We start from the raw sequence: 24303 nt of genomic DNA on the forward strand, positions 1-24303 counted from the left end.
TGATGTTGCCAACAATTGTTAAGTGACTAATATAAATTCAAGCATAAAATACTACTTTTAAATTTTATTATTTTTAAATTTTCGCAGAGTTTCATTTAATGTTTTGTTTGTTTTACCTTTGGTTCTTATAAGAGAAGTTGAATATAAAGAAATAGTTGGCAGGGCATGGTGGCTCATGCCTCTAATCCCACCACTTTGGGAAACCTAAGCGGGTAGGTCTCTTGAGCTCAGGAGACCAGCCTGAGCAACACGGTGAAACCTAGTCTCTAGAAAAAACACAAATATTAGTGGGTAAGATGCTAACCAGGTAAGCTTCCCACCTCAGATACCTCAGGAGGCTAAGGTGGGGGGAAGATTACCTGAGTTGGGAGTTGGGGATGTCAGGCTGTAATGAGCCGTGACTGTGCTACTGCACTGTAGCCCAAGTAACAGAATGAGATCCCATCTCAAAAAACAAAAGAACAAAAAAATAAAAACTGTGTACTGTAAACTCCAGTCACCAATCTAGCAGATGATCTTACTTCTCAAATAATGCAAGTTTTCACTTTACTAAATTTCTAAATTTAGTTTTAGTTTTCACTTTTCTAAATTTCACTTTGCTAAATTACCACTTTGTGAAGTCCAATTTTCCCATGCTTCAGGAAATACATACTTTCATCTTTATTGCTTAAAAATGTAAGATCTTAAATATTTATATATGTATTCTTTCATTTTCTTATTTTATATTTTTTGAGGCAGTGTCTCACTATATTGCCAAGGCTGGATTTGAACTCGTAGGCTCAGAAAATCTTCCTATCTCAGCTTTCCTAGTAGCTGGGCTATAGGTGTGGCCCACCATGCCCATCTAATCTTTAAACAAATTTAAAGTAAATTTTCCTAAAAATATTAAATTTTTAAATGAATAAAAATTATGCTACCTAATTACACAAATAAGTGGCACCCATAAAATAATTTCTGTCATTTAAAAATAGTCAGGACAAATGATATTTAATCTAAGCAATGCATTTTATGAATTGACACAATGAGGTCACAGAAGTTCAAAGAACATTTGGGAGGCCAAGGTGGTGGATCACTTGAAGTCAGGAGTTTAAGACCAGCCTGGCTAACATGGTGAAACCCCAGCTCTACTACAAATACAGAAATTAGCCAGACTTGGAGGTGCAGGCATAGTTCCAGCTACTCGAGAGGTTGAGGCAGGAGAACTGCTTGAACCTGTGAGGTGGAGGTTGCAGTGAGCCAAGACTGTGCCACTATATTCCAGTCTGGGCAACAGAGCAAGACCCCATCTCAAAAAACAAACAGAAAAACCAACCATGTCTGTGTATTCTTTGAACTTGTCTTATATACTGTTTGGTGAGAATGTGAATTCATACAGACATTTTAGAAAAGAGTATGAGGTTCCACAAAAACAAACAAACAGAAACCTGTATGATCCAGCAATTCCACTACTGGGTATACATTCAAAAGAAAGGAAATCAGCATGCTAAAGAGCATACATGCTCCTCCTGTGTTTACTGGAGCACTATTTGCAATAGCCAAGAATTGGAAAAACCTAAGTATCCTTCAATAAATGAATGGATAAAGCAAATGTAGTATATATACACCCAGTGAAGCACTATTCAGCTGTAAAAAAAAGAATATAATCTTATCATTTGCAGCAATATGGATGAGCCTGAAGGACAGTATGTTAAGTGAGGTAAGCCAGGCACAGAATGACAAATACTACGTTTTTCACTCGTATGTGGGAGCTAAAAAAGTTGATCTCATAGAAATAGAGAGTAGAATAGTAATTGCCAAACTGGAAAGGGTACGTGGGCTAACAGGATAGGGAGTAGTTCATTAATGTGTACAAAACTACAGTTACATAGAAGCAATAAGTTCTTGTGTTCTATAGCACAGCACAGCGACTATAGTTAACAATAACTTACTGTATATTTCAAAATAGCTAGAAAAGAGGATTTTGACTGTTTTCAACATAAAGAAGTAACTGAGGTGATGAATATCCCAATTATCTTCAATTAATCATTGTACACTGTATACATGTATAAAAATACCATACTGTACCCCATAAATATGTGCAATTATTAATAAAAATTTTTAAAATAATAAAGATAGATGCACAAACACAAAATAAATACAGATTAAAACCACAATGAGATATTACTTCACAACTACTAGGAGGGCAATAATAAAACTACAATGACAAATGTTAGCAAGGATGAACATTTAACTGTGGATTAGATGACTGTACCCTCTTGAAAAGATTTTACATGAGCAGACTGAGAAACAATTTAGAGCAGAAAGCCCTTTTCTTTGGCCCTAAGATCTTAAAATATTATTTGTCTAATCATTGTATTGTATTTCTTTTACTTTGTAAAGTTCGGGTACCTGGATGAGAGCTAACATTGCTGATAAGATTGCTGATTAACTGTAAACCCATGTCAATGTTACACAAAAACTGGACTTTAAAGTGTTTGGAATATATACTATATTTTGTTCCCACTGGCACCAAGGAATCAGTCATAAATCATTCTCAATAAATTCCTTTCTGTGTGTTGTATTACCTTGGAATGTTGTTTGTAGCACCTCATTACTTACCATATTATATTTAATAAACTATAAGATAAAAATTTTAGATAGTAGTAAATGTTGTTTGTAGCATCTCATTACTTATATTTAATAAACTATATGTTGTTTATAGCATCTCATTACTTATATTTAATAAACTATAAGATAAAAACTTTAGATAATATATTTTTAGATAAATAAATTTTAGGTAATATATTTCTTTGCATAAAGCATAAAACAGAATTTATTATTTGCATTATATAAATTTTCATTTCAAATTATTTATCTGTCCTTAATATATTTTACTCCTTATTCTAAAATATGGTATTTGCACATAGCCAGTACAGAAATCTTGGGAGAATAACACTAAGGATTCTCAGTCTTGTGTCTTACATTCAATTTTTATTTTAAATTTATTTTACTAAATTCCTTTTCCTGCTCCATTGCCATCTAATTTGCATGACATATCAGAAAAAACTTTTAAAAATTATGTAATGCTATCTCTTCCATTAAGAAAAAAAGAAACTCTTATTTCGTAAAACACTGAACATTTCCATTTGGAAATTTGTGTTACCCATGTTCTTTCAAGTTACAAGAGCAGGTAGTTTTACCCCATATATTTTTCAAAATAAGCAAGGGCCATCCAGAAATATTACAGAAGATGATTTCTTCCCGATAAGTTGTTCAGTCTTTATTTATTACTAGGCTAACATTATTGACATCTGACACTGGCCATTCCTCAGTTCAAAAGTGAAAAGCTGCTTAGAAAGCAAAGTGTCTCCTCCATTTTAATTCCCTAAAGAGTGTATTCCTTTGGGCAAAACAGTCATGTGGAGCACCTGTGGTGCAAGTGCCAAAGAAATATCAAGCAAAACCCAGCCACAGCTGTGCTGTAATCATTGAAGTGTGCCCCGTGCATAATGGCACATTAGGTAGGCATTGATCTCTGCCAGTTTATGAGGTCTCTTACAGAATTAGGCAGACTTTTTCACTGAAACCCATGGAGCAGAAATTGCTACTTCTAAGCTAATCTATTTTCAAATTACCACCCAATTGTGACTGATGACCTCACTACAAATCCGCTTATCTACCTCTAGCCACTCAACAAGCAAGGAAGAATAAATCATTATTTTCCTGTTTTCAATTCTTTACAAAAGAAAACTCTTCTTGCCATTCTTAGTCACCTTCAATGCCACTGCAGCTGTGAAGATAAGCATGATAAATGTTAAATGCTGCCTAATTGTCAGTGCTTATTTGTAAGGAAAATGAGAAGGTAGAATATTTACTTAGTACGATACAGGGTTTAATTAAGAGTTAGTTTAAAAATTTCTGATAAGCATTTTAACTAATTTTATGTATTTATTAAAAATAATTTATTCAGAATTGAGTGATATTGAATGCTTGACTAAAAAAAAAGTCACCACCATTTCTTTGTGTAAACCCTGGGTCTAGTTTAATCACCTGAGTAGATAAAACTCAAAACATGTAAGAGAAGAGCTTTTATTCTGAAAATAGAAGCAATGCTCAATAGGTTCGTTAATTAAAGACAGTACTGTGTAAAAATCTGTAGGAGACAGAAAATGCACAAGTTAGAGTTGGCCAAAACCTATTCCTAATCTCGCCTCAACAAACTTTACCATAACAGAAGGTAACATTAGTGACTTTACGGTCCACAAAGCTTGATAGTTTCAAGAATGTGTAAAAAATGTAATGAAGTGATGCTGACTTGCATTTCTATTAGAATGATATTCTATTTTAAATTTCAAAGGCCTTGGGACATATTTTAAATCAATATTTTGGTATATATTTTATAGGTGATTTATGTTGTGAAAAACATATTGCCCTGTTCTCTGAACGTTTTTCATGTTAACCATGTAAATGAGGCCTAAATGGTGAATATATTAATGTATGTATAAGAAATTCATTTACATGTTTATTGCATTAAATTTAATAGAAGTAGAAATTTAAAAACAGTTCTAGCAAAATTGTAGAATTTCTCTTTACACATTCACTGGGCAAAGCACTAGCTATAAAATCTTAGTCTTTGTCAGGTGACGGATAAGGAAGAAAAATAATTATTTCTATGTCCATACTTAAAGCACATTTTAAAAAATGTTTCTAACTTGAACATAATCAAAATTCAAAAATCTGGACCAACCATTGCTGTGACGCCTCAGCCTAGCTGTTTTATCCATACCCTATGCAATGGACTGACATAATTATCTATTCAGAGCCAGTTAGCAACACTTCGCTTTTTTCAAAGAATAGCTTCTCAGTGGAATTGGAATTGCTTTCTCATATTTGCCTTTTGATTGATGTAACTATGTCAGAGTTTCTTTCCAAACATTAACCAATAATTTTTTTTTATATTGTAGATTACGGCAAGTCATTTTTAAAGCAAGACAATATTATCTACTCCAACCTACCTACTAATACGCATGAGGAAAGGTACCAAATTAACTTACAGATGCAAAAATATAACAACTATATATTTTGGTAAAAACATTAATTTTTTAAATAGCATTAAATTTTTAATTATCTATGGAGTAGATGGGAAGAATTCACAGTTCCATAAATTAGAAACATTAGTAATATGAAAATATTTTAAGTACATTCCTCTCATTATTTTACAGCATTTCTTTATGTTTTTGTTATAATTAATATTTTCAAGCAAAATCATCATGGGTATACCTAAATTAGTCAATATACAATATTCTGTATACGTGGAAAAATTAACAACAATCCATATAGTAACTTCATTTCTTCTGCTGCAGGTTTCCAACTTAACAACAGGCTTTTCCATATCCTTCATCACATACGTGAAAATATGTATAACTGTATACCATACACAATGAGTTTTATGTTATTTAAAAAAACAGTATTACAGTGTTATAATAAAAACGTTGTTTAGTAAAAATGGCCTTTTCAAAAAAACATGTCAAAAGAAAGCCTCCAGTCAAATGTACAGATATGACTAATACTTTTAATCAAGTTAAAATATTCATTAATATGGATCAAAACCACAATACTTAACTTTTCCCTAATGATGAACATTTTGAATGTTCTTGGGAGGGTTTTTACTTCTCTCCTTGTTTATTTATCTTGCTAGTTAGTTACTATTTTATTAAGATTATATATGTGTATTTTAGTAGATCCTCCTTTTCATGAATTAATAGCAATTTGGGATTTTTACAAGCCATGAGTGTGTGCACTTCCTGACACCCTAGGAAACACTGACTGGCTTCCCCACTTTTAAATTTTCACTGACCTGAAGGAAGGAAAACAGTATCTCATTACTGCTGCAGTTGGCAGTTTCCTACGAGTAAGCTTTGGAACTTTTCACATGTTTGCTGCATATTTTAGCCTGGTTTGCAATAATCCCTTATTTATATGATTTGGCCAGTTTTATATTAGGTTACTTGTCCATATTTAGCACCATAATAAAATTAAGTAAGTTCCTATATTCTTCTCATGAGAGTTATAGGAAGGCTAAACGAAGACGGAGAAGTGGGCACTCAGCCATATTAGCACTTAACATATTTCACTGAAAATTTTACTATATTGCTTTCATGATGGCAATTTTTCTGATTGTCAGGCATTTATTTTTACTCCTCTTTTACTCCAATAATTTATAATAATACTTGTGATACTCTAAATATTCAGAAAATAAAGGTTAAACAGTTAAAATTGTGAGACTACATCTTCAAACTGTCAGATACTTCAATCAAGCTGCCAGTGAAGGAATCAAATCTCCTACCTATGTGTCCACCCCCCCCCCCAACAGAAAACTGTTCAGAATATACTTCTGAGTGAATTGTAATTGGTTGCTCACTCTTGAAATCCTTTTCCTAACCTTCCCAGTCTCTCCCTGGAGGTAACAATAGGTCAGCTTCAAGTTTAAATCTGTGAGTGGAGACCACTGTGGCCCCTTCTCTCCTGCTGCTCTCTATAGAACCTTTATATAGTAAAAAGTTTTTAATGCTAATTTTTCTTGGTTTCCTTACTTTTAGTATTATGTTCATTCCATTCAAACTTGGCAATTGAAGACTGTGTGGAATTTCAACTAACACATCTCAGATGTGCATGATCTCAGCCTGTGGGATATAAAAGGATTTGATTTAGAAGGCACCTCTGTCCAACTTTGTAGTCTAGACTAGCAATTGGTCTAGAATAATTCTATAAGACAATGGTCTCTTGGTTCAAAATAGCCATTAATCAAAATGCTGACAGTATCATTTTGTTGTTAAATGAGTGACACTGGGTTCATTATTTTTTTGGGGTATCTTTGCATTAAGTCAACCAGGCTGTAAAGGTAAAGATTTCCATCATTCACAAAATGTGAATGTTGTAATTTATCTTTTGCTTGGGGCAAAATTTTTCAAAAGAATACATTTTAAATTTGGAAAATATCTGAAATGAAATCCACATGTTTGCAGTCAGAAAACTATCTTTGTAGGTCTCAAAATTAGGTTTCCATAACTAGGCATTCTATTGACTGTGTGATTGGAGACAAATCATCTTGCCTTTCTTTTCTCAATTCTTTTTTCCTTATGCTTAAATAAATTATGCAGCACAATCAATAAAAATTATTCTAAGTCTAATTTTGCTTTCTTTGGTAAAACAAACCAACTAATAAGTTAAGGAATTTCTAAGTATGCCTCTGATATTCAAACCAAAGTTCAAACAATCATTTTTTTTCAACTATATTTTGTATCTCTTCTTGCTTGCACTCTCAGTTATATTTTCATTATGATTCTGAAAACAAACCAGTATATTGAGGGTAATGATTGTAAAAGCTTTTGGTAACACATTATAATGTCTGGATTTGATGACTCAAGGTATATCTATACATGCACAAGTCAAAGCCACTTTTATATTACACTACTCATATTGTGTTAGAAGCAGCAAGAAATCATGAAAATAATTCAGCAAAACATATCATGTTTAGACTTAAGCTTATCTAATCAAACAAGTTACTAACTGAGCAACTACAAGACAATAAAACAGTACATTTGAATTAAAATTCCCGATTTAAGAGAAAATATAATTTATAGAAGATCTGTCTTAAGAAACAAGTTATAAGTGTGATGAATACTGTAAAATATGAAGGGTTTTGTTTTTTGTGGTGGTGCTACTTAGTTAAGACATGAAGGTTTGTATAGAGTTAGCTAATTAGAGGATGAGATTAAAATTAGGCATTTTAGCAGATCAATGTGGTTCTAACAAAATGGCCACTTCAACATGTGTACCCTCTTTTTAGTCATAAACTTGAGCAACATACTCATCTACTAGTTCAAAACTACGTGAGATTCATGGTAAGAGATGGAAGGATGTTTGTTTTACATATTATCCAGTAATAAAAATTTCTCATTCCATCAGGTCTCATTGCCTTCTTGGATGAATCTGTAGCAGAGTCGCAAGCCTACAGAGCAAGTTAGAGTAGTGTTGCTCAGGGGCTTCTTTACTACTTAAAAAAGAAATTTGGGATGTACTTTAAATTTATTATAAAACTGCAACTGATTTTTTTCTAATGGTATAGACAACTAGATTTCAATACCCTGAAACATTTTTGTGATTATATATGCTTTTGTTTTACTCATCTTTGTACCTCCATACTCTTTATTACAGCTTTTAAATCAATATCCAAGGGAAATTATGTACTGTGTGTAGCAAATTCTACAAGATATTAGGGAAACAATCTTTTTAAATGCCATCATTATTTTATAAAAATTTTTTACTGTGAAATTCCAACCAAGATGTCACACATTGACAAAATGATAATATACTTAAAGGTTGAAAACCACTTTAATGACATGAATTTTGTCATAGTATTCAGTAAGATGGCTTTCTAAAAACAGTTTGATATTCTTTTATATATATATGTGTGTGTGTGTGTTGTATATATATATATATATATATATATATATATATATATATTTTTTTTTTTTTTTTTTTTGAGATGAGAGTTTCACTCTTGTTGCCCACTCTGGAATACAATGGTGCCATCTCAACTCACTGCAACCTCCACCTTCCTGGTTTAAGTGATTCTCCTGCCTCAGCCTTTGGAGTAGCTGGGATTCCAGGCATGCACCACCATGCCTGGCTCATTTTGTATTTTTAGTAACGACAAGGTTTCACCATGTTGATTAGGCTGGTCTCAAACTCCTGACCTCAGGTGATCCACCCAACTCGGCCTCCCAAAGTCCTGGGATTACAGGCATAAGCTACCAAGCCCAGCCAAAAATTTTAATCACACTTGGTAAAGCACCACGTAAAATACAGACTGTTAATTTTACTTGAACTTTTCTGCTCTTCTGATTTCAAAAATAATTCCACAGTTTGATCTTAATTTTTTTGACTTCATAATTTTAGAACTCAAACAGAACTGTCCTTAACAAAGAAAGCTCAAGGGAACTTTCAATCATATATTTAGAATAAAATGAGATAAAATTCCCTAAAACTTTGAGGGCCTACTTTTCAACTTTTGTAGTACAGATGAAAATAAATTGTTCCATAATTCCAATCAAAATAACTAATCTACATAGATCTATGTACAATGATCTACAGGTCTCACTACTGTTAATAGCCTGCTACTCTATAATTATCTCTTCATCTTTGTTATTATAAGTTCTGGCTAACTGTTGGTTACATTTCCACTAAGGAAAAGGGAGTGGGACAGTTTTCATAGCAACTGTCTCAGACCTCAGGCAAATTCCCAATGACTGTGGGTAGCACTCCTAGACATAAATTGTTGCAAAGTCCACTTGTGGCTCAACAGGGATATAGTTTTGATGAAACCCAGATGAGCTGCAACTGTATTTCAGTCTATACTCCCACTTCAGCTCTAGTCAATTACCTATAGTAATAGGAGAACAGAAATAACATGAGTAATGAAATCTGCAGATAATCCCAAAGCATCATTTTAGCCAGTAATTCCCAATCTCTCCTGTATTAAACCTCTTGCTTAAACTTCTTAGCATGTATTAAAATGGACAGATATGAATCTTTGTCTTTTTCTGTGGTAAAGACGCCAGTAAATTATAAAATGATCCTAAAAATATGGCCACAAAGGAGGGAGAACTGATTAATCACTGGTATTGTAGATATTTATTTTTGAGAACCTCAGAAAAGTATTTCTTCTGCCTACCAAACTTATGGAAACACACTGCCATCATTCATAATACTTGAGTTAAATAAACCTATGTAAAATCATGTAATTATTTATTAAAACATAATATGAATTCTAATTAAACCAGACAGATTAATCACAAAAGTCAATCTCTCCTCCCTTTCTTAACCCCAGGAAAGGCAAAGCAGAGAATTAAAACAAACAAATATATTCATCCATTAAGACCAGGGGAATGATAAAAGTGACCACAGCAATATAAGATTTCAAGGAATTGGGGGAATGATGAATTCACATAAAGTTTATTGATGTAGCAAATGGGAGTTAAAGACCTCTCAGGATAAGCAAGCCCATTCACTCTAAGGAAACCGGAAGATAATCAGCAGTAAAGGCATACTCTACCAGAAGATGAGATGAAAAGGCAACATTTTCCCACACCTTGTTCCAAAAACGTCGACAATCAGCAGATGTCTTTCCCTTGCCAACTACTGAAGAAACTAAAAGCACTGGAGAACTTTCTACATATTATCTGTGATGGTTAATATTGAGTGTCAACTTGATTGGATCAAAGAATGAAAAGTATTGTTCCTGAGTGCGTCTGTGAGTGTGTTGTCAAAGGAGACTAGCATCTGAGTCAGTGGACTGGGAGAGGCAGACTCACCCTCAACCTGGGTGGGCACCATCCAATAAGCTGCCAGCAGAGCTAGAATAAAGCAGGCAGGAGACGATGGAAGAGCAGACTTGCCGAGTCTTCCGACCTTCTGATCCATCTAATGGGCTAGATGGTTCCCGCCCTGGAACGTCAGACCCCAAGTTCTTCAGCTTTTGGACTCTTGGATTTACACCAATGGCTTGCCAGGGGTTCTTGGGCCTTTGGCATAGATTGAAGGCTACACTGCTGGCTTCCCTACTTCTGAGGTTTTAGAACTCAAACTGATCTACCACTGGCTTCCTTGCTCCTTAACTTGCAGAACTTGCAGACAGCCTATTGTGGGACTTTACCTTGTGATCCTGTGAGTCAATTCTTTTAAATAAACTTCTTTTCATTCATATATATATATATATATATATATATATATATAGAGAGAGAGAGAGAGAGAGAGAGAGAGAGAGAGAGAGAGAACAGAAATAACATGAATAATGAAATCTACAGATAATCCCAAAGGATCATTTTAGCCAATAATTTCCAATCTCTCCTATATTAAACCTCTTACATATATATTAAAAAAGTATCTATATATCCTAATAATTCTGTCCCTCTGAAGAACCCTGACTAATCATTTGGTAGTCCAGAGTAAAAAGACTGATATATTTATTGATCAATATAAGGAGTAGTCTGATAATTTATAAAATACCCTCTAACCTCTTCCATACCCAGTCTAAGCCCCACCCAACACAGTACTTTAAAAAATGGCTTGATTTCTCACTTATAAACACCAGTGGACAGCTTAGAATTACCTGACCATGAGGAAAGCTGACAATATAAATAATGAACAAAATCCTCCAAAATCTCCAATATAAAAAGCTTAGAGGAAATAATGAGGAACATGAAAAACATGTCAAGTCACAATTATAACTGATATTCTCTACCAGTAAGAAAATACATTTAATCTATTAAAAACAATCAAGCAAGGAAACTAATAAGACTCTAAGAAACTTACAGCTGGGTGCTGTGCCTCATGCCTATAATCCCAGCACTTTGGGAGGCCAAGGTGGGTGGATCACCTAAGGTTAGAAGTTTGAGACCAGCCTGGCCAACATGGTGAAACCCTTTTTCTACTAAAAATAGAAAAAAATTAGCCAGGTGTGGTAGTGGGTGCCTATAGTCCCAGCTACCCAGCAGGCTGAGGCAGGAGAATTGCTTGAACTGGAGAGGTGGAGGTTGCAATAAGCCAATATCACGCCATTGCACTCCAGCCTGAGTGACAAGAGAGACTCTGTCAGACACACACACACACACACACACACAAAAGAAACGTAGGAATGAAATAAGAACTTCAGTAGAAGAGTTGGAAGACGAAGTAAAGAAAAATTTTCATAAAGGAGAACATAAAATAGAAAAAATATAAATAAAATTAGCGGCTCAATTAGAGAAATCCAATATCATTTTTAATATTAAGACTAGCAGAAAGAATTTATATATATTTCATATATATACATTTTATACATATATACACATTTTGATATACATAGAAAATTTCCCATAACTGAAGGGAATGACTTTTCAGGTGGAAAAGGTTTACTTAATGCTTAGTATAATGAAAAAAAATTAAGCAAATCCCAAAAGGCGTAACATAATTCGACTTGAAAATATCAGGGATAAAAATAGGATCCTAAAAGCTTTTCATTTTGGTACAGGGTACATGTTACATAAAAACAGAAATCAGAATATATTAAATGTTCAACAGCAGTACTACAGTTATGGCTTAAAATGAAGACACAAATAATAAGCATGAGAATGCTGGAATTACTATATGAATGTCAGCTAAAATCATAGAATGGTAGAAAATATTCACACCACACACACACACACACACACACACACACCAGAGGATTTGTCTTCAGATTGCATAGTGTTCCTATAATTCAATAATAAGGCCAAAAAGCCAAAGGAAAAGATGAGCAAAAGTTTTGAATAGGTACTTAAAGAAGATATACAGATGGTAAATACATAAATTAAAATATGCTCAATATCATCAGTTATCAGACATACAAATTAAAGATGCATTTAGATACCATCACATACACATTAAAATGGCTAAAATGTAAAAAGACTCACAACATGAAGTTTAGCTAGAATGTAGAGCAGGGGTCAGCGTATTTTTTGTCTAAAGGGCTGAATAGTAAATATTTGAGGCTCTGAAGGCTATAAGGTCTCTTTCACAATTATTCAATTCTGCCTTTGTAGTATGAAAGCAGCTCCTTCATAAACAAGTGTGCCTGTGTTTCCATATACTTCTATTTACAAATAAACCTGAATTTGGCTTAAGAACTAGTTTGCAGAGCCCTGATGCAGAGCAACAAGAACTCTCATATGCTGCTCAGGGAAATGTCAAATGGTACAACTGTTTTGAAACACTGTCATTTCTTTAAAGTTAAACATATACCTACCAAATAACCCTGATTTGCCAATCCACATGTTTTTCCAAATGAAATGAAAACACATATTCCTACAAAGACTTGTATACAAATACTCATAGGAAAGCAATTCACAAAGGGCAAAAGATGAAAACAACTATATATCAAGTGAATGAATAACCAAATGTAGTATATCCATATATTTATTCAATGGACTACCACTCAGCAATAAAAAAAGAAAACAACTAATGATACACATAAGTCATAGATAAATCTCTAAATTATCTTGCTAAGTGAAAAAGTATACACTTACCTCTATATACTTATTTATAAGAAATACAAATTAATGCATAGCATCAAAAAAGGAAAGAGTTATGAAGAATTTTTCCTGGGTGATAAAAATATTATATATCTTGCTTGTTGTAAGGGTTTAAAGAATATGTACTTCATTAAAATCATGATTCCTGAGCCCTTTAAAATAGATGAAGTTTGCTTCATGTAAGTTATTTCTCAATAATGTTAGTAAAAATAAATAAATAAATAAATATGCAGAGAGGCCTCTGCCAAAACATTTTTACATATCTCAAGGAGTTTTATGCATAGTGTTTTGTCTTTCATACATATATCAACAAATATTTAGCCAGCCATAAAATCTCCTTCCCCAGAGTGGTTCTCTGAAGTGGTATGTTGTGTGTGTATTTTTAAAATTACCCAATCATTTTTTGCTCCATTAATTTTACTCATTTATAGAAATTTCTTGGTAGAACAGGGGTCACACATTTATTTTGTTCACAAAAACATAAGTTGCTGCTTATGACAATGATAATAAATAACAGAAATAATAAAAAACTATCAGAAGATTCTCAAAATAAATGAAAAAGCAAGTTCAGTAAAAGGAATGTCTTGAATGCCCTATCTTATTTCATAAGGGAAACAAATCTAGAATTCGAGTTAGGGTTTGGGGTTCTTGGTTTCTGTAATTTGTATTCATCTTGGCCCCAATTTCTTAAACACTGAGCTGATTTTTCTAAGTTCCTTCTGGCTCGGAAATTTTGTAGACCTAAAAGCATTTAGTGCAGATTATCAAAGAGAAAGAAAAATAGAAGAACGGTTTGAGGTAAGAAGAAATAATTAGCCAGCAAAATAAAAAAATAAATGGCTCTATCTGAATTTGAAGTTGAACTTGTGCAAACAAGCAATGAAGATTTTCAAAGAGGTAGGTGACATTCCACACCTACTCACAACCATTCCAATCCCCACCCTCACTGGGTGAAGAGGAGGTTAGGCATGTGTGCTAGATTCTCTCAGGGGCAGAGCCAAATCTCTAAGCATTCTTTATGACCCTGTGGGCACTAACATTTGAGTCAAGGCCATGAGGTAAGAGCTTGCTACTTGACGGGGTCACCAAAGTTGCTTGTTACTAAAACCGAATGTGAACTCAGCTGCAGCATAATTTTCTTAGTATTGCTAAGCCATCTCTTCCTTTAAAAAATGTCTAGGAATTTTTAAATTAGGAAAATATGTTCTAGTTCCTTCAATCATCTTGTAAGTGGTTAGAAAACAGACTGAGATATAAATATGTATAAGCTAAGACAACTTATTTGAAAATCAAAACTAAGTAACAATTAGTCACAGCTAAAATAATAGGTGAACATATTGACTATTCTTCATTTAAAAAAAATAATGTTTTAGTTTGTTAAATACAGATGGTACCTCACCTGACATTGGTTCAATTTAAAAATTTTTCAACTTCACAATGATGCATGAGTGATACACATTCAATAGAAACTGTACTTGGAATACACATACAACTATTCTGTTCTTCACTTTCAGTACATTATTCAATAAATTACATCAGATAGTCAACATTTTATTATAAAATGGCTTTGTGTTGGATAATTTTGTGTGACTTTAGGCTAATATAAGTGCCTGAGCACATTTAATGTAGTTTAGGCTGAGCTACCATTTTTGGTAGGTTAGTTGTATTAAATGCATTTCCAACTTACTGTATTTTCAATTATGTGTGGGTTTATCAGAACATAACCTGATTGCAGGTTTGGAAGCATCTGTACTAATATTCCTTAGATAATTTTAATGTTTTTAATGGTTTGGTTTTAACTCAATTTACTGGCAACATTTGTATACCAAAAGGTTCTTATTCTTTCTTTCATTCACTCACTGAAGTAATATTGTCTGTCCCTTTAAACTTGTGGGTGGAGGCAGGAATAAGGAAGAAAAAAACAGGGGTTCATAAAGCTTTCAAAAGAAGCTACTCATGGATGAAGGTGTTTAAAAACCATAAACATGGGCAAAAATGCTTCAATGTACAAAATAGATACAATTCTGAAAAACTCGTGAAGTAAACATTCAAAAGCAGAAATCTCCAAAGTGTAGTGAGAGAAAGCACGGAATCAGAAGTCATGTTCTAGTTTCTAATGCTGGTTCTACTTCATTAGTCTCATCCAAGTCACTTCCTCTCTCTGTACCTGTTTCCTCATTCAAAATATAAGGGTAATTTTCTATCTGCTCCAAGTACTGCACCAGATTATGAAGATCAATCAATAATACAAATTGTGAAAAGTGTTATAATAAATAATTACTTGCCAAATAAAGAATGCTTGTCAATAAAAGAAGAAACATTTTTCACTTCAAATAGCTTACAATCGTGAAAGGAAATAAGAATTACACTCAACCATTAAAAATGTAAAATGCTTTTACAAATAAGATGAATGTAGTTTCAAAACTAATCACAGAAAAAGAAAAACTGTATCAAATTTCAATTGATAAAATATTTTAACATATGTAGATAAGTTTAAGCAAATAAAATTAAGTATTGCTGACACTAAAGTATCAATGAGAAAATGAAATAAGGTAGAGTAATTTCCTCAAAGTCAAACAGTGATACAGCTTGGAATTCCAGTACTATCTGGGTCTGTAGAGCAATTTTAGATGAGGTCATCTCCCCACAAACCAGATCAAACTTATTCCATGATCATATAAAAACAAAGGCATCTAAACTTGAGCAAAATAGAAATTATATACTACTGTTGATCTTAACATTCTGGTTTTTATCTATTTCCCTGTTATCCATATATTTTCAATTTTACTTTTTACTAATGTGAAATTTTATTTACTTTCTACTTTTTAAATAAATGCTTGAAATCTTTATTATAAGATTGCCAGTAAGGCATTTGTATATATTTAATCTAGAATTTGTTTACAATCAAACATATACGAAGCCATGCTGAGGGAATAGTCAACAATGGCAGAACTATTCTCAGATTTGGGAGATGAAATAAATGTATCATAGATCCTGACACATAGGAATTGCTTAAGCAAATAAGTTATTTACTGATAGAATTACACAAGAAAAATATATTGTCTATGCTTTTACATAATTATTTATATAAGCTATTTCAAACTCATTTGATATGTTAACCATTCTTTTTCAGGTTACTTCCATTAAAAAAAAAAAAAAAAAGGAATAGATAAAATGAAAGTCTGATAGCCCCCAATTTGACATGACCAGATATTTTCCAACCAATTGATATTTATGTATCTCAGCTTGCATGTGTTACCCAAAACTTAGAATTATAAATTAAGTCCCACAAATATCTGATAAAATATCTGGAAGTACAATTTCATCAGATTTTAGTCGTATTTGCTAAATATTTTATAAATATTCATTTGTTGACTTCTATTCACTATCCTGTTTCAACATGTGTATTGTTATTTGCATTGAGTGATTTAAGACTTATCCATATGAGCTCTTGATGTTTTTATAAATTAATTTTTAAGAACTGGCTTGATTCCAAATAAACATTAAAAGACAGTAGTGGCAATGACAGTGGTACCAGGTCTATGTATAAGTTTGGCCTTTATAAATTTGAAACAGATTTTAATTAGTACTCTGAAAATTCACCTGGTGAATCTTGCCTCCTTTACTAATGAACTTGGAAGTAATTGTAACTGGAGGAGCAGAAGCTTATTATTTGCCGAAAAAGGAAGCAAATGTTTAGTCTTCGTGTGTATGATCCACTCATGAAAAACAACCACCAGGCAATTATTATCGTGGAAGGCTGAAAATTATTCCAGGCAAATAGTGAAATATATATATATATATATATATATATATATATATATATATATATATATACATATATATATATACACACACACACACACACACACACACACATATACATATGTGTATATATGTATGTATAAATGTATATGTACGCATTAGAGAACTGGCACTGCAAGTCATCTTTTGAAGTTTTTAGTGCTCTATCAATTCTAAAGATATGACATGTATTTCCCATAAAAGAATCAAACATCCTTACCAACACAATTTCAACATACATCTTAAATCAGTAAATTTTTGCCTTATATGATAAATGTTTCTGTGTATGTAAATGATGTTTCCACATAGCATTATATATTTTTTAATAATTTTTAAATTTTTACTGGTATGAGTTTGAATAACTTAGAGAAAAATGTACTTGTTCACATTAAATGGGGATAATCATCCAGTTAAATCAAAAGAGAAACAATAAAATTGTGAAGTCTTCAGATTTGCTAGTAATAAAAATCAAAACAAAATTGACAAATGAATATTATTCTACTCAATAGGGCCATAAGAAAAAAAGAAACATACTTAAACTGAGGATTATTTTTTCGTAACAGTCCCAAACACTATAGATCTTCAAGAATACGTTTTCATTTCTTTGTTTATTGTAGCCCTTCCTTTTAATGGCAACACACGTAACCATGGTGGAACGGTAAGCTTAACCTTGCCAAATTTTCTTTCTACTTCATACAATGAAATGAATCTTGAGAAACATTTATGGTTGAAAAGTGTTAAAATAAGTAATAGAGTATGTGCACATTCAGATTTCCTGACTGTATTTTGCCTTACAGGTAGTATTTCAATCTCACATATGAGGTCAAAATTAAGATGGCATAACACATTATAAACAGACTTCACCCTGAGTGTGACACTCAGCCTTTGAGTGAATTCTGGATGACAGTAACCATATCGAGGAAAGACATATAAAAGAGGCAGGTTAGCTAAAGGGTTTTTGTGGATCGCAGTATGCTCAAATTTCAGCTATCTCTGCTCTGTGGCTCCTGGGGAACATCACAAACCCAGTGAAATTCCCAAGTATGAAGGATTTTTTTTAAAACCAAAATGGTAGCAATACACCTCTTGACCTTGTGAATTGCAATTCCTACAAACTGATTTATGTTTTAAATGTTGGAGACCTCTCATTTACCCAAATAATTCTACAGAAGACTATATAAACAAAAAAAGAAAGTGCTGTTTATTTTTAAAAATTACCTTACCAATTATATGCCACAGAAGTACGGTAGTATCTCTAAATTTTTATTAAACTTACTAATAGGCGAATATGTATAAGTCCAATTATCTTACCTTCTTCCAGGAAAAATTCTTAATTCCTGAGGTACAATGTATTCAGTCCAACTTGTTAGTGTAAGTACTTGGACACTTTAAATATCCTATAAAAATAAATGAGTTTATTCTTAAAATTCAATATAAAACAAATAATTAGCAAAGGGTTAGTATATGCTCCACTTAAATAAAAGTCAGGTTAAATTTCTTCAAACAATCTCTATAGCTTGCGTGGGATAATGTAATGTATGAAGGTAAAGGAATTATGGAAGGCAAGTACTGAATTTGACAAACATTTTACTCTGGCTCATCCAAACAAAGGATAATTTATAATTACTAATCAGATTTGAGGTACTTTGAAATAATTCATTATTTAGGCTCTGACTCTACTAAAGAATAACTGATTTATTTGAGAATTAGGTGAAACACTAACATATTCTATTGATTTGCCCATAATACTATGATGTCATTAACATTTTTCACTGCTGATGATGAAAGGCTCACACTGACAACCCAGCTAAGCAGTAATTTCATGGCTCTGTTAGCAAATAACTGGATTTCACTTAGCTTCTCCTTTTCTTCTGAATAAAAGAAATGTACCAAATATTTAAAGTAAATAGAAATTTTAAATAAATGAATTTCAAACATGAAATTTAAAAAGTACTTTGGAAAATTTCATTAAACTAAAATAGGTGCTATGTAACTAATTGTACACATTTCATATTTGAATAAATAATATAAACAACTTAGAAAACAAAACAATTCAAAGCTGAGCCAATGTATTAATATTTTGCCTTTGAAAAAAATGTATAATTTGGTCAGAACAAAAAGTTGCAACAGAGATTCATTAGCTAATTTATTAACTTTACTAAACATTTTAATCTTATTAAAGTAAAATACCGATAAAATGATACAGGTTCTAAAGTAGTATTTTTTTAAATCCTTTTTTAACCAAACTATTTCATGAAATATAGAATATTTGTATATTACCATATATTTAAAAAATAGAACATATTATCCTACATGTATTTTTCAGCAGACATTTATTGGATCCCTTGCTGTGTGATAGGATTAGATAAAATTTAATGAGTTGATTTAAGCAAAGAATTTATGCTAGGTGTACAGGTAAGTTATCAGAAAATGGTACTCTAAATGTATATACAGGCATTTAAAACTCAAACATCAATACCATACTGAACAGCCCTTGGAAATATGCATCATGAGATGGTAAAATTATTTGAAGGTAATGATTAAAAGGAAAACAAGTTCTTTGTGGGAGAGAAGTCAATCAACTGAGAAACTAGGATTTTTGAAGACTCATCAGGGTAGATATTGGAAATGCCATCATACATGTCAAGAATGGAGTGGAAGAGAGTAACAGTAAGCTACAGCTAAAATCTCTACAGAAGAGGGGGAGTGAGAGGTTGGTGGAAGATTTCTCTAAGTAGTAGCAGCAGAGAATATCTAACAATGTCTGGACAACATAGCTAGGAGATTTTAGGGAGGAGAAACTATACTGTTCAGGAAGCAGCACTGAGGAGCAAAGAACATCATCCCAATCCCAATCTCTGTGATTTAAGTGGAGTGTGAGAGAAATAACTTTTTTTTTTTTTCTCTGAGATGGAGTTCTGCCCTTGTCTCCCAGGATGAAGTGCAATGGTGTGGACTTGGCTAAATGCAACCTCTGCCTTCTGGTTCAAGCGATTCTCCTGCCTTAGGGTCCCAAGTAGCTGGGATTACAGGAGCCCACCACCACACCTGGTTAACTTTTGTATTTTTAGTACAGACAGGGTTTCACCGTATTGGCCAGGCTGGTCTTGAACTCCTGACTTTGGCCTTCCAAAGGTGCTGGGATTACAGACATAAGCCACTTCGCCAGGCCAAAATATCCACCTTTCAAAAGCTGGTGCAGAGTCATCAGGCTTCATTTGGTATGATGATAAGAGGGAAATTTACAAAAGTGAAAGATAAAAAGACTTTGTTGGCGAGTTCCAGAGAGCACACTGAAAGGGAAAATTAGAAGATGAGTACAGTCTTAGGGATCAGGAATGATTTGGAAGTTGTGAGTTCCTTCTGGTGACTGACATAAAATGAGAACGTGAACATGATGAGTTAAGTCCTATTTTTTTCCTAAGCAGACAATAGTGATGGCTATGAAGGTCAGTTGCAGCAGAGAGATGGTTGTAAGGTCATGTCAGGCGTGTTCTGATTGCTTAGGTGTCCATTTAACTCTTGATGATGGACCTCTTTGACCCAACAAAGGGTGTGTAAATTCCTCTTGACTTCTATTGATGGACCCTTCTAGGCTGGCAATGGGTCAGCCTTTCTACCTTGACCCTAACCAGCAGTGGCCTGTAGAAGAACATACACCATGTGTGGGCTTCTTTCTACATACACAGTGTTATGAAATAATAGGTCAGAAGGTAGCCCAGTATTCATTTGCTTATGATGGTCTGGGCAGTCCTCTCTGAATTGGTAACATTTTTTCTGAGACCTGAAGGAAGACCATGCTGATATTTTGTTCAAGTGTTTCCTAAACTGAAGAGGCAATAAATAAAAAGATTCTTAGGCAAGATCATGAATTAACTATTCCACAAACAGCAATAAAGTCAGCAAGCAATAAGTGAGAGCAGGGAGATGAGAGAAATATGAAGATGTAAGATAAAATGTGGTTATAACTATAAACCAAATTTAAATGATAAGAAGGTAAACTACAAACATTGGAAAGATCTATAATACAATTCCTATTTAAAAACAGTGCACTGATCAAAATACTGTAGAAAACATACATAAGTTATGTAAAATATAATTAAAATAGCCCAAAACACAATAGAGGTTTTAACTATTTTAGGTATCTCTATTTCACATTGAGTCATTGCAGTCATCATATTGGTTGAAAATATCACTCTAACACCCAGAGTATTGTTGAATCAGTAGGATAATGATAATTAGAATATACTTGTCTGACAAGAAAAAAACATACATTTCTCTAATAATGTAGAGAATCTTCTGGTACAAATGAGTTTTTCACCTATCTCTGGGGAAATTATATGAGCCAAGCAGGTACCTGCAGATACAAAATAACTGATCCAACCTGACAGTTTTTTTTTTTTTTTTAATTCACACCATATAATTTTTCTTTAAAAAAAAAAAATCTGTCAAAAGAGGTTCCATTAGTGTCAGGTAGAGATTCCTAACAAGCATACTTTTAACTTGTTCTAAAATGGTAGTAACAAGTAAAACTTAAATGGGAAACTCCTATTACAAACAGATGATAATTCTTTATCTTATCTATTTCTTTTCTTTGATCCTGGTATTCTCCTGGAAATTCTAAAGGAGTTGTGACTTTGACAAATCTGATGTCTGCTAGTTCTTACAGGGCTGTACTAAGAAGAAATAAAACATTATACTCTTCACTGTACTTGTTTTCATTAAGCAGTGATTTACTAGCAGTTAGAATTGTAACGTACAATAGTCATTTTCTTTAAAAATAATATAGTGAAATTATTGGAAAGAGCTGTACTGCTAGAAAAATTCATTCCAAATTTAAGATATTTCCCTCCTTCTCTTCTCATCCTCCATCTCTCCTTCTGCTTGCCTCTCATAAGAAGGTGGGAAGATGAGGTAATTTGGGCAATAGATATGAATAAATTAAAAGGTAATCAGTTATGGTTTAATTTCATTTTACATGCAGATTTCCAAGTGATATTTATTAGTATTAGTAGATATATATATTTCTAACGACTTGAATTTGTTATACTGAATATTGAATATATATACTAAAATTACACAAATTTAAGTAATTTCAAACAATCTTATCTTTAAACATACAATTTCAACATTTTATTAATACACTGAAAATACTTACTAAACATACTATATCAAGCAGTTTTAGGTGCCAAATTAAATTAGACATACAATTAAAATATAACTTTCTGGCTGGCTGGGACTTGTTTTTTATTTGCTTCCATATCCACAGTGAATAGAACAGTATCCTTCAGAAAGCTGCATTAAAAATATCTCATGAATATACATTTTGTATAAATATCTCTATTAGAATAAAAGTATGTGTTTCAGTAAATGAAGAAATGTGTTCCCATCTCCTTTCCTTTATTTTACAGAGGGAGTCACGCAAATGAGTTAGTACATCGTAATATAACGTGATAAGTATAATGATGGCCATATATGCTGAATGCTTAGCAAACGTAGAAGTAAGAATCTAAATAAGACTACAAGGTTGTTCGTGCTCTCAAGTCTATGAAGAGAAGGTTAAAGATAAGTGGTAAAGACTTATAGTACACATTTCAGGGTTTAATACATATATTAGGCACCATAGAACATTGCTCAGGGAAGGCAAGTGCACTTTTCCATACCCAGAAAAACATTTAAATTGTGAAAAACATGTTGGTTTCTAGAATATGAAAAAGATATGTAAATTAAAAACTAAGAAACAATTAATTAAATGTCTATTAATTAACCTCTCAAACTTATCAGTTGCTAAATTGAAACATTTCATAGTTAAGATTTTCACCCTTTGCAAGTATCTCCCAATAACCATAATAATAATTTTTTAAATTACAGATAATTGTAATGAAGTGAAAATACACATTTATAAAGTCCTTTCCAATTTTCTCAAACATGAAAACCCATAATGCTTAATACTGGGCAAAAGTAAATTTTCACATATTTAAAATACTATGAGGTGATGCCACCAAAACAAATAAATGACAGCTAGGACATCAGAACACCTACAACACCTCTGTATCATCTTCCAAAAGGTCTGAGATTATAATCTACTATTTTTCCAAATATCTTGCTAATATGTTGCCAGCCACCCGAGTGAATCTCAACATCATCTTGTCTTATACTGCCTCTGACACAAGCTGAAAATAAATGTAATTGGTCATGAATGTATATGGCATCTTTTAAGTCAGCAACTTCTAAATCTAAATTGTTGTTGATGGTCTCTAGAGCAAAAACGTGAAAATGAAAATTTCATCATTTTTATTTTTCAGTGAGATCATAAAGAATATACAAATAAAAAATTAACATATGTGCCCTTCTTTAAGATTCTTTAGAAAAACTGCTGCCTTGAATAAACTTTCTAGTGTCTTTTTCAGCAGACTTTAAATCAGCCTGGACAAATTTCTTGGGACAGTTTTGGTTCATGAAAAGGTCATGAAGAAATCCCCAGTGGTAACAGATCATTCCTAAAGACTTGTTAAAAAATTACGCTATAACAATATTTCCCTTAGAAAATAATCAAAAATTCTAAAAACTATTATACAACTAAAATAACCTGGAGCTTAAATGCTTGAGTTTATTCATATGTGAAGATCTCAGAAACTTTCACACATATGCATTTTATAATATTTACACATTATTTACATGTATATACACCTTACGAAACATACAATATTAAATACATAATGCATATCCACAACACATATGCATATGTACAAACGTGTGCTTGTACACACATGCTGTGTACACACACACTCTTTGGAGAATCCTTAGCTGATTTGTATATGCTTTTCTATCATTTTAGTTAGGTAACCTTTGAATCTAAGTCACCCAAGTGCGCAAGTGTTCAGTACTACAAACATTTCTGGAATCTCTATTTCTCTCAGAAGATATTTTGATGTTCATATATACATATATATTCCCTTATTGTGAACACACAACTCCTGATAAGACTTTAAATTTTTCTATTATTTCTTAGCTAAAGTTATGAACTTTGGTACAAACATTATGTTGGAACCTTCCTAATGTTTGCGCCATCTACTATTCTACAATTATTTGCAATACAGTTTTATTCTTTTTCTCTTTGAATTATTGTTTAAAATATTTCTCTTTAATCACACTATCCACTTTAATCACATTATGTATTGGTATTTATCATTACTTTTTGAGAATATCAGCTTGATGTATTTTAATTACTTATTTTTTCTAAAGTTCTATTGTCATTTTAATCTACAGATTCCAATTTTGAATGTAAAACAGCTAAAATCATAGGAAGAGTAAAATTATGCTTCTATAAGCCCTCTCACCTAAGCTATTTGGTTTGTAATTCTGTAGGAAAAAATTCAGACTCATAGTTCTTTGGGAATAAATTAAG

At 32.5% G+C, this 24303-nt stretch overlaps 1 protein-coding gene across 1 annotated transcript in view; it reads right to left on the reverse strand.

Annotated features, from left to right (window-relative positions):
- SEMA3A (semaphorin 3A) overlaps positions 1–18279 on the reverse strand; it is a 322145-nt gene extending 303866 nt beyond the window's left edge. The window contains exon 1 of the mRNA XM_010344878.3: positions 18207–18279. The gene's annotated coding sequence lies outside the window, so the exon portion shown is untranslated. The remainder of the gene's footprint in view (positions 1–18206) is intronic.
- Positions 18280–24303: the final 6024 nt, after the last annotated feature.

Source organism: Saimiri boliviensis, chromosome 10, assembly GCF_048565385.1.
Source record: "Saimiri boliviensis isolate mSaiBol1 chromosome 10, mSaiBol1.pri, whole genome shotgun sequence".
Lineage (NCBI taxonomy): Eukaryota > Metazoa > Chordata > Mammalia > Primates > Cebidae > Saimiri > Saimiri boliviensis.